Source organism: Quercus suber, unplaced genomic scaffold (assembly GCF_002906115.3).
Source record: "Quercus suber isolate HL8 unplaced genomic scaffold, Cork oak 2.0 scaffold_54, whole genome shotgun sequence".
In the NCBI taxonomy this organism is placed as follows: Eukaryota; Viridiplantae; Streptophyta; class Magnoliopsida; order Fagales; family Fagaceae; genus Quercus; species Quercus suber.
Genome location: NW_027069519.1, coordinates 855,222 through 863,872, shown reverse-complemented (window position 1 = coordinate 863,872; position 8,651 = coordinate 855,222). Strand labels below are relative to the sequence as shown.

Here is an 8,651-nt window from a genome sequence, read left to right as displayed (position 1 = left end):
TGGTTGGAATTGCTTATGTTAATAACCATAATCTTGATCACCCTGAAATTGTTGACCTTCTTGCTATTGGTTTTTTTGGTACTCTTCGTGGATGGTGGGATTCATACCTTATAGAAGATTCTAGAGAATCCATTAAACATGTTAAAAAGAATGATGAAGGTTTACCTATTTTTGATGAAACAATTGGTCAAGGTATTTCTGATGGTGTTAATACCTTGATTTATACTATTATCAAACATTTTGTTGGTACTCCATCTAATATTTCATCTCAAATTTCTGATTTGCTTAATAACTTGAGATGTCCTACAATGTCTAAATACAAATGGTATTAAGATGTTTTCCTTTCCAGAGTAATGCATCAGAAAGACTATTACCGGCCTTATTGGAAAGAAAAGTTTATTGACGGTCTATCTCCTATCTTTTCTCATAAGGTAAAATAAGAATTAATTGTTAAAAATGATTCCATTGATTATGTTAGGTTCTAAAAGTTTAGAAATTTATGTATTTAGAACTCTAATTTGTAATATTGGCAAACCATGATCAAAACAATATGTTAAGTTTTGTTAAAGTGTGCTCAAAGTTGTTTAATTATTGTAAAGTTGGAATCGAGAGACTGTAGATGCATTTGGGCATTTCGGTCTGGTTCGATCGATCGAAAATCGATAAGATTGCATTTTTCTGCAGTTTTCCAACTTAGCCCTAACTCATTTAAACGTTTAGGGTTTTATATTTTTGCCCTAGGTATATAAGGCAAAACCCTAGTCACGTTTTGAGAGTTGCTTCAGTTGTATTGTTGCTCATACATTACTATTTTGTGTAAATCTCTTGTGAGATCTAGAGGAGCTTTCCTTTACACAAAACTTAGGGTTTTCAAGATTGAGATTACTTCAACATCTTGATGATCAACTTGGTTGCTACCATTGAAGATTAAAGAATATCAAGCGTGGGTGCTTGGAGCTGATTGAAGAAATTCAAGAAAGAAGGAGTCCGTGGATTCGGAGATTGCACGGGGTCATGTCAGTAAGTTCTACTGGTAGGTAGCATTAGGAAGTCGAGCGGGGAGCTTGTAAGTCCTTTTGTATGAACTTCGATTCTTTCATAGTGAATTCAGTTTTGCCTTGAGGATCGGTGAGTAAAATCCTCTCTAGGTTTTTTACTGGTTTGGTTTTCTAAGATGATCATATCTTGTGTTATTTATTATTCCGCTGTTATATATTCTTGATATGATTGTTTGATTGTTTTAATCTAGAATTGCTTAATTTGACTAAGTAACAACTTGACTAATTAACTAGGCTACTCAATCTGGTTGTATGTTAAGGGGTCTAAAATTTCCATCAGATTATGATAATTTAACTTATGGTGATATTCTAAGCACTATTAAAAAATTTGGTATTAACATGTGTAATAATGAAAAACTGTTAAAACAACAATTAAAAAATAAATAAATAAAAGCTAAATATGAAATGGGTAATTTTTGTGAAAAATATGGTTTTCCCCCTATTGCTCATTCTAGGCAAAAGGGTAAAAAACATGATAAAAGTCATAAAAATTATAGCCATAAAAAACATAAAAGATATAGAACTAATTTTAATGATTTTTATGCTAAAAAGAAAAATGTTTCTAAAATATATGATAAACAAAGATCAGCTAAAGGTAAATGTTTTAACTATGGTAAGCCTGGACACTTTAGTAAAGATTGTAAACAAAAACCTGATAAGTTAAAAAATAAGTTTAACATGTTAAATATTGATGATAAAGATCAAGAAGAATTATTCAGAATCCTTGAATCAAACAATTCTAAAGAGAATTCTGAATGAAACCTAAGGGACAACCCCCTTAAATAGGTAAAATTTCGGAGTGAACAATGTCATGAACAGTAAAAAGTGAACAGTAATCGGTGAACGGTAACCAGTGAATAGTGAACAGTGCAATGAATAGTGAAATGAATAGTGAAAGTTTCATTATTGTCTTCCAATCTTCTGTAGCATGAATCTTTGTCCTTTGCTTCTCCAAATCATGCAAAAAGTAGCCTTGGAACACTTGAAACTTTAGTCCAAAAATGTACATAAAGAATCTCCAAATGTGGGGAAACTTGTCTAAAAACATTGTGGAGATATTAGAGAGTAGACTTTGTCAGAAGGAGCATGGTAAGACCAGAATATGACAAAATATAAGACATGACAAAACTTATTTGGGATTCCCTTCATCTTTTCAAAAACTCCATTATGAGTTTAATGGACATATCAAGAGAATATGGTACGCATGGAACTTCACAATAAGCGTATGGGTTTGTCAGACGCATGGGATTACACAGGGGCTTTACAGCAGGCACACTTGAATATTGTAACATTTAATCTTCAGTCAACTGCAAAATTAGGAGTATCTTGACCGAACAGATTCTGACTGTGGGAGTTAATGGGAGAATAACTTTATCAGCGGAAACCAACAGACTGATGAGAACTGATAAGAATCTTAGAACAGTAGTGCAATAGTGATAGTAGCACTTATTAATCAGTAAAAGGAGCATCAAATGGGTATCCATCGAAAGGATCAAAAGGGCCTTGTGGGAAATCACATCCATGCTCATGATAAGTAGCATATTGATTACAGAATCCACAATATAAAATTGGTTCAAACACTGGTCTTCTCCCTGGGATGAAAAGAGTTCTTGGATTACAATGATCAGTTATTCGCAAATGAGTAATGGCATCAGCATATGGCCTGGGACCAAAACAGAAATTTTGTCTGTGCTTCCTATGAAATGATAATCTTTCCATAGATTCTGATCAACTTCAATAATTTGATTATTAAAATAATTTCTCCAACATTCCACAAGAGCATAAGGATCATTAAAGGACAATTGAGAATTTCCTTCAAGCCATTGCCCTTGGTGAGTGTGACCATTAATGAGAACGAGATGCTTTGAGGGCTAGACATTCATCCAGTTATCTCTTTTCCATTTTGGCAAAGTACTCCAACATTCGATGCAAACAAAAGGACTTGTAAATCTTTTAATAGCATCCTGAATAATTTGTAGTAGCTGACTGGCTTGATAATGGCTTGTTAATTTTATGAACCTGATAAAGCCATATTCAAACATTTGGGAAAGCTAGTTAGGATTCCTATCATCATCATCACCTGAATCATCAGCAACATATGAACCATCATCATAATTAATCAGAAGACCAGGAAATGGGTGTTTCTTTTCATACACTCTGAGAGTACTCCCAAAGTGTTCTTCCCATTCCAGTTAAATAAATACATTATCACCTTCATCTAATTCATCTGGACCAGGAATAATAGCAGTAACAAGTTTCTTGAAATATTTGAACTATAGGTCGAAAGACCTATGTTAGGACATATGTGTTTTCACTTGTTAAGAACATATGTCACTTATTTATGTAAATTGGTTAATCTTTTTGACAAAACACACTCTACTTGTAATTGGGTAGTTCTAGGTGTTTTTAATACTTCAAGAAACCTTGTTTCAAGATCAAGTGTTGAAGTCATCAAGTGTCCAAGAAAAAGCAAGTTGAAGTGCAAATTCATTAAATCTCGACACCTGCTCAATAGCTACCTCGACACCTGCTATCTGTCGAGAATTACAAATCAGATTTTCTGATCTGATTTCCTTAGGGTCCGTGAATATGCTTTTGGGCATTCTTTTCTTCTAACCCTAAACATATAAAATGATTATTTTAAGAGCCGTCATATGGTACACAAGTTGCAAAAACATTAAGCAATCTCGGTTCAAGCAAATTGTGATCAAAAGACGAAGTTCTTGACCTAGTTCATCTTCTCTAAAGAAGTTGCTGTGTATTTGCACTGTAGGGTTTTGTAACCAAGCATTTTCCTGATCTTCATCGTGTATGATGAACTGAAGAACTTTGCAGCCAACCTTTCCTTCTTAGTTGGTGTTTGAAGTCGCGTACTGGGATTCATGCATTGGTTAGTCACGTACTTGGGAGCCGTGCATCAAAGGTGAAAATTGTCACTACAGATCAAGTCCAATTGGGTATTGGGGTAAGGGTTTAACTATAGGTTGATAAGGTACTTGGGATTCCTTTACTTGTAACCGCTTGATTTGATAATAGTGGAGTTTCGGGAGTGGTGACCTGAAAATCACTCGGTGGGGTTTTTGCCGCAAGGGTTTTCCCCATTCGTAAACAAATCACCGTGTTATTTATTTTCCGCTACTTAATTAGTTTTTTGTGATTTGTTTGTGCTTCCACGCAGTTACATGATAAATTGATTAATTAATAATTTGACTAATTAATTAATTGGTTTAATCACAGGGGTCATTCAGTTTGTGGCCTATCAAGTGGTATCAGAGCAGGCATACTCTGATTAGGTTTAATCTTTGCTGTGTTGATCCATTGACCCCTGTTTGTCATGGATAGAGAACAGTCATTAATCATACCTCCTTTATTTGATGGCACTAACTATGCATACTGGAAAGTACGCATGAGAGCTTTCTTGCAGTCTTTAGATGAGAAGGTGTGGACAAGCTGTTGAGATTGGCTAGACTAAGCCAAAAGAAGCGTCGGCCGATTGAGATGAAGCCAAGATCAAGGCGGCAAACTTCAACAGTAAGGCATTGAATGCGTTGTTCAGTGCAGTCACCAATGAGGAGTTCAAGAAGATATCCTTAACTGAAACTGCTAAGGAGGCCTGGACCATCCTCCAGACAACCTATGAAGGAACAAAGGCTGTCAAAGATTCAAAACTTCAGAGGCTCACTACAAGCTTTCAAGAGATTAAGATGGAGGAGAATGAGTCGTTTGATGAGTTCTATGCCAAGCTTAAGGAATTAGTGAACTCAGCCTTCAATCTTGGGGAAACCATCCCTGAACCCAAGATTGTAAGGAAGGTGCTCAGATCTCTACCTGAGAGATTCCATGCCAAGATTACGGCAATAGAGGAATCAAAGGATATTGACAAGATTCCTTTGACTGAGCTGGTTGGAAACTTGCAAACCTATGAGATAGGGTTATTTAGGATTGGCAAGTCAAGTAAAGGCAAAAGCATGGCCTTTAAGGCAAAGAGCAGTGATACAGATGAGTCTTTCGATGATGAAGATTCTAAGATGAAGTCCTACGTCACCCGGCAGTTCAAGAAGTTTATGAAGAATGCCAATGTAAGGAGTTTCGACAAGGACCGCAAGCAGTCCAGTTCTTCTTAGTTTAAAAGTCAAGACAAAGAGAAGAAGGATGCTAAGGATGGCGGTCAGTACGCTGTTCCTGCAGGACCAAAGTGTTTTGGATGTCATGGGTTCGAACACATGAAACATGAGTGTCCTACATATCTCAAGAGCATTGGGAAAAGCAAGGCACTTGCTGCAACCCTAAGTGACACTGAGTCTGAAGATGATTCTGACAATGAGGATGATGGAATCTTAAATGCCTTCACTGCCACAGTCAATCCTACTGAAGGGATTGTTGAAGAAGTGGATGAAAAAGAAGAACTGGTGGAGTCTAAATTTGAGAAGATGGATGATCAAGATGATATCCATTCAGCTATGAGAAGCTTTACAAGCTCTCTGAGAAGTATGAGAAATTATATAGGCTAGCCACCAAGAAGCTCAGTGATGTGGAACTTAATCGTGAAGAGTTGTCCACAAAGTTTGATGAGGCGAATCAAACTATTGGAGCACTGAGATTTGAGAACAACTTTTTGACTGAAAAGACCAAGAAGCTTGAAGCGGAGCTGTTTCAAGTCAGAGCTCAACTGGAGAGGACTTCAAGTGCAAAGCTTGATGAGATGCTCAGCAATCAGAAATCTGCTTCGAATCGAACTACCTTGGGGTATGGTCTTTCTTTCTCTAATACAAGCAGATGGCACAGATTCGTGAATTAGTGGAGCTGCCCCTGAGGCATCCACAGCTATTTAAATCGATTGGTGTGAAGCCCCAAAAGGAATTCTATTGTATGGCCCCCTGGATCTGGGAAAACTCTAATTGCCCGGGCTGTTGCCAATGAAACTGGTGCCTTCTTTTTCTGTATCAATGGACCTGAAATCATGTCAAAATTGGCTGGGGAAAGTGAGAGCAACCTCAGGAAAGCATTTGAGGAAGCAGAGAAGAATGCACCATCCATCATCTTATTGATGAGATCGATTCAATTGCTCCCAAGAGAGAGAAGACACATGGAGAAGTTGAGAGGAGAATTGTTTCCCAGCTCTTGACGCTTATGGATGGACTGAAATCTCGTGCTCATGTTATTGTCATGGGGGCTACAAATCGTCCCAACAGCATTGACCCTGCCTTGAGAAGGTTTGGAAGATTTGACAGGAAATAGATATTGGAGTTCCAGATGAAATTGGGCGTCTTGAAGTTCTCCGTATTCACACAAAGAATATGAAGCTTTCTGAAGATGTAATGTTGAATCCTATTCCTGTATCTCCAAGTTTATGCATCTTTTTCTTTTACTTTATCTGTAGAGGAATTGTCGAATCTAATAAGAATATTCTGGTTTTGAATGGAATAGGTTGACCTAGAAAGAATTGCTAAGGACACGCATGGTTATGTTGGTGCTGATCTAGCAGCTCTGTGTACTGAGGCTGCTCTTCAATGCATCAGAGAGAAGATGGATGTGATCGATTTGGAAGATGAGACAATAGATGCAGAGATACTAAATTCAATGGCAGTTTCAAATGAGCACTTCCAGACTGCTCTTGGAACAAGCAACCCATCTGCTCTCCGTGAAACTGTAAGTATCTAGCAATATATTAAAATGACTCAGAGTTTCATTGTTGATTAACTTCTTTGTTAACTGGGATCCCTTATTCTGAATTTTCTGCTGAGCCAGGTTGTTGAAGTGCCCAATTGCAGTTGGGAAGATATTGGAGGTCTTGAGAATGTTAAGAGGGAACTTCAAGAGGTAATCAAAGTTTACCATGTTTGTTATGTGTACACGTTCTTTCATTCTTTGCAACATACAATCTTGATTTCTGTATTATATTGTCATGCAGACTGTTCAATACCCAGTGGAGCATCCTGAGAAATTCGAGAAGTTTGGAATGTCACCATCAAAGGGTGTTCTTTTCTATGGCCCTCCTGGATGTGGGAAAACCCTCCTGGCCAAAGCTATTGCTAATGAATGTCAGGCAAACTTTATCAGTGTCAAGGGTCCTGAGTTGCTTACGATGTGGTTTGGAGAGAGTGAAGCCAATGTAAGGGAAATATTCGACAAGGCACGCCAGTCTGCTCCTTGTGTTCTATTCTTTGATGAACTTGACTCAATTGCTACTCAGGTAAGATTGATTTTTCATATGATTAACTATTTTATGATCATAATGATTGATTTGAGTTTTGGCAATCACTGCAGGAGAATTGTTGCATTTCTGTTTGACTTGTTGCCCATCTTGAACTATCATTTGCTGTATTGTGCAGAGAGGTAGCAGTGTAGGAGATGCTGGAGGTGCTGCTGATAGGGTTCTGAACCAACTCTTGACTGAAATGGATGGCATGTCTGCAAAGAAAACTGTTTTCATCATTGGGGCCACCAACAGACCAGACATCATAGACCCTGCACTTCTGCGTCCAGGTCGTCTTGATCAATTGATCTACATCCCTCTCCCTGACGAGGACTCCCGCCATCAGATATTTAAGGCATGCTTGAGGAAATCTCCTATCTCCAAAGACGTTGATCTCAGAGCCCTTGCCAAGTATACTCAAGGCTTTAGCGGTGCTGACATTACTGAGATATGCCAGCGTGCATGCAAATATGCCATAAGAGAGAACATTGAGAAAGTATGATTTTACCCTTTTTACTGTTTTCTAATTACATGCTTCAACACCCAATTTTATAAATACTCGTGTTTCCTATAAATTCAATCTAAAGGTGCTAAGTACTTTTTATTTTTGGTACATTCTGCAGGATATTGAGAGGGAAAGAAGGAGAAGGGATAATCCTGAGGCAATGGAGGAGGATGTTGAGGATGAAGTAGCAGAGATCAAGGCAGCCCATTTTGAGGAATCAATGAAGTATGCTCGGAGGAGTGTTAGCGATGCTGACATCCGCAAATACCAGGCATTTGCTCAAACATTGCAGCAGTCAAGAGGTTTGGATCCGAATTTAGGTTTGCTGATAATACTACTTCTGGAGCCACCACATCTGACCCTTTCGCGACAGCTGCTGCCGGGCTGATGAAGATGACCTATACAATTAGGTTCTTAAAGGGTGTTTGTCTTATTTATGTTAGACATTCCTTTCTTACAATGTTAATGTAATGATATGTTTAAGGCTCTTATTGAATTGCCCTTGTGTCCAAGGAGGCCTTGGGTTTTGCCAGCGGATGATCCCTGGCTACACTGAAGTTTAAAGAACACTTTTATTTTGATAGTTATAATGGATAATTTTAAACTCTATAAGTTTTAAGTTGAAATTATTGTTTGCTTTAATATCTTGTTTACTTGTGGTGAGGCTTTTGTTATCCACTTGTGAGTAATGTTAGGAACATAAATTTTTCATAATGCTTATCAAAAGCCTTGAAGCTCAATTGACACCACTCTGCTCATTTAACCAAGTAAACTCAATTAACATTACTTGGGAGATGATCAAGTTCCAAATCTGCCCTTTGAGTTATTGAATTATATATAATAATAAAAAATCATAATTGTCGACATGTATTTTCATGAGTTCACTATTGCA

At 37.5% G+C, this 8,651-nt stretch overlaps 1 pseudogene; it reads left to right on the top strand.

Annotated features, from left to right (window-relative positions):
- Positions 1-5,281: 5,281 nt before the first annotated feature.
- Positions 5,282-8,401, top strand: LOC136066997 (cell division cycle protein 48 homolog; annotated as a pseudogene).
- The last annotated feature ends 250 nt before the right edge of the window (positions 8,402-8,651 follow it).